This window comes from Lissotriton vulgaris, chromosome 4_1 (assembly GCF_964263255.1).
Source record: "Lissotriton vulgaris chromosome 4_1, aLisVul1.2, whole genome shotgun sequence".
Lineage (NCBI taxonomy): Eukaryota > Metazoa > Chordata > Amphibia > Caudata > Salamandridae > Lissotriton > Lissotriton vulgaris.
In genome coordinates, this window is record NC_141691.1 from 825,468,331 (window position 1) to 825,472,376 (window position 4,046).

Consider the following 4,046-nt stretch of genomic DNA (forward strand, 5'->3'; position numbering starts at 1 on the left):
GACGTCCTTGGCCTTATATATGTCAATAACAGGGGCAATTGGCCTGGTCGTAGAGGACCGCTGCTCTTTAAGGAGCGCCCCCGTAACCCTCTTATGGCTTAGCAACGTTTTGGAAATGTGAGGGGACAACTGCATGGTATCCGTGATACGAATACCTAAATAGTCAAATACAGTGACCCTCTCAAGGGATACTTAGTTTAAAATAGGGGGCCGCCCAAGTTTTTTCGGGGGATTTAGCACCAGATACTTGGTCTTCTCTGTGTTAATTACCAGACCACGCTTGGTGCAAAAAGCCTGGAAGCTGTCTAGAAGGCCTTGAAGGCCCACCGGGCTCTTAGATAGTAGGAGCGTATCATCGGCGAATAAGAGTATAGGGATTCGCTCCCTCGCCAGGGATGGTGCGTCTGATGGTTATTCAAGCAGATGTTCAACAACCCCATTCACATATAGCGAGAAGAGGGTTGGGGCAAGGACGCACCCCTGGTGGACCCCTCTCCCCACCGGTATCCTGTTAGTTTTCTGCCCCTCAGTGCCCCACCTAACTTGCGCGAAGCTACCCTCATGTACCCTCACCAGGATAAACAGAATGTTAGGGGGATCCCCATGGCTGACAGCACCCCCCATAGGTGACCTCTAGGTACAAGGTCAAAGGCAGTCTTTAAGTCGATGAACGTGAGATAAAGACTGCCTTTGCCTATAACCACTATTTTCCAATAAATTAACAACAGTCTAAAAGCCTGCTCTATTGTGCCAGTGCCAGTTCTGAGACCGGCTGGATAATCAGAGAGAATCTTGTTATCTTTAGCCCATAAGTGTATTCGCTCTAATATCACCTTTCCCACAACATTCTGGGTAGAATCTAATAAGCTAATTGGGCGGTAGTTGGAAGGGTCATCCATCTGGCCCTTTTTATAAATAGGGACGACCTCAGCCCCCTTCCAGGATTCTGGGATTGCAGCGCCATTGTCAATAGCATTAGGTAAGGTATGAATGAGCTTCCCCCACTTTGACAAATTTGAGCGAAGAAAATCCCCAGGAATACCATCTGGGCCAGCTGCCTTTTGGGGCACAATACAGCTGATCGCATATTCCACCTCCTTAGCTGTAAAAGGGAATACAGTGTTTTCTCCAGATGGTGCTAGAGGGCTGCCAGGAGCGGAAATAATAGGAGCTTCTGGCTGGCAAGAATACAAAGTGAAAAAATGATCAAAACAAGCCTGCCCCGTGATGTTACAGGTATTAAGGTCACTATCAGGCCTGTTCTTTGCCCTTATAGTACTCCAAAAGCGACCTGAGCCCCGTCCTACACTAGCCTCTCTTAGGGTTTGCCAATGCAAGTTCTCCCACTCCTTTTTAGCATTTGCTACCGCCAAGTTATACTCTTTCCTGGCTTGCTTGATTAAGGATTGTCACCTCGCCTTGACAGCTTTTATTAGAGCATACTTCTTCTGTCTACATAATGGTGTGTACAGTCCCTGCTTCTTCTTGGGCCTCTGGTGTCCAGTTGCCCTACTCCCTACTACTGGTACCATAAATTCGTTCCCTATGGAGGTTATAGCCTCCTGGAACAGCATCGTAACTCTAGAGGGATCTAAATCCTTTGTCGTGGACGCCTCCATTGTGCCCAGCATATTTGTTAATAGCATATCTATAGCCTGGACTTTCGCTTCATTTAAGGCAATTTTACTCCACTTGAGGCGCCTTCCACAATTAGATGGATAGACTTTTTTGGTGGACTTTGCCTTACATGGTGAGGCTACACTGTTTTGTCTAGGCCACAAATGCTTTAAGGTTAAAGACAGCAAGTTTTGGTCACTATCTACCGTGGGTATAACTGCCATATCCTGGACAAATTGCCAGAGAGTTATATCAAGGAGGATTTTTGTTTGTAAGAATGTGGTGTGTTTGGTGAGACAGCGGGGTTTGTCTCTATTGGGGGCGCAGATATGAATCAACAGTATGTAGATTTATGTCTTTCCATGTGTTTTATTTGTAAATGATACATCTTGCACATGTTAAGAATGAAATGTTCAAATTGAGACTTTATAAATAGAAATTACTTTTTTTTAAATTACAAAATGAACAATATGCATAAAATGAAAAAAATTAGTAATAAAATGTATTATCTTTCGTACAACCTTGTATGGAAGGACTGATTATTTTGGAATAGCCATATTGTTGAGCCCTTTGCAGGCTACTAGTGAAAAGACAATAAGTCTTACAAGAGTGTTTACATATGTGATAGGAAGAGAAAGTCTATTCAGGTGCAAGTGAAACTCCTCCCACCACTCTAAATGCAGCCAAGGTCTATTCAGCCCAGCTATGAGTCACCCAGGAAAGGCAGGACCCACCTCAACCCCCTTTGTGGCTGTCTACAGTGAATGCCCATCCCAAGCTCCTGTCACTCCAAAACCAGACAGTCAATACACAAAACAGCAGAGGCACACAGAATTTTTAAACAAGAAAATACCTACTTTCTAAAAGTGGCATTATCAAACACACAATTAAAAAACACCTCTCTAAAAAGATGAGTTATTGAATTCTGTGTTCAGATAGCCTAAACTTCATTTCCTTATCTTGTCCAAATGGAAGGTTATACGTGCAAGATGTTACAAAGCAACTCCCATGTTAGCCTAAGGGACAGATAGTCTTTCAACAGTGAAAAATGAAATTGGCAGTATTTCACTATTAGGACATGTAAAACACACCAGTGCATGTCCTACCTTTTACATACATTCCGCCCTACTCATAAGGGTACCTTGGGCCTACCTGAGGGCCCCTTACATGCAAGGAAGGGGAAGGTTAGGGCCTGGCAAGTGCACTTGCCAGGTTGACATGGCATTTTAAAACTGCGTGCACAGACACTGCAGTGGCAGATCTGAGATACTTTTCCAGGGTGGCACAATCAGTGCTGCAGGCCCACTAGTAGCATTTGGTTTAAAGGCCCTGGGCACACACAGTGCACTGTCATAGGGACTTACCAGTAAATCAAATGTGCCAGTCATGGATAACCAATCATAGTAAAAATTTACATGGGGAGCACTTGCAATTTGACCCTAATCAGCAGTTGCAATGTGTCCAAATCATCTAAGCCAGCAAAACCAAGATCCAGCATACCGTCAAAAATACAGGAGGTAGAGGTAAAAAGTCAGCGGAACCACGCCACGGATCCATAATGAGAAACCATAAAGAGTTTGTCAAAAGAGCAAGATGAAAGGTGCGAAAAGGTCAAAATCAAATTAAGTAGTTGAGCTTCCCATAAAGACTAGTCCATGAAACTCAGCTGAGTCTCAATATCGAAGGAGCATCAGCATACAGTTGCAGTAGCAATCTGTACAAATAAAATCTCAACAGAGATCCATGAGGTAATAGATGCAGCAGTAGCTACAACCATCAGGTACAAGAAGGGTAGTTGAAAGTCTCCAAGAGAGTCTAGGAGCACCTTCTTAGAAATAAGCTTCATAGAAAGCCCAATACTTCCTTTCTTGCTAGAAACACACACTAATGTAAAGGTCAAGAAGACATGTAAACAACATTGTTGCAGATTAGATCACTCTGATTTAATGGGAAGACATTTTTCGATGGTGAGCAGGCTTTGTTCTTCTTTTCCCAGGAAAACACATATGAAGTCGACAGTCTACTATCAAATATGTAACAGACATCATTGAACATTTGTGTTTCTGGAAGCATTTACCTTGGTTCCCAGGGGAGCTCAATACACTGAATTATACTAAAGTCAGAAACAGTTGCTTTCAGATCTTTAGTTAGTTAATGCTTCTCATATTTGATGTATGAGAAAATTAATGTTAAAATATGTGATACGCTATTCAGCATTATATGAACACGAGCTAAATAGGAATTTCAAGCTTGGTGCAAATTACAACATGTAGCTTAAGGAAGATAAATCAGTTACAAAACTAGAACATTTTGCAGTTATGATGAGGGCTCTACACAAGTCACATTCAGGCAAAACTATCAAATACATTTGTGTATGGTTCAGTGATTTCTAAAGCTTCTATTTGTTAAAGGTAAATATAACAGTGGCC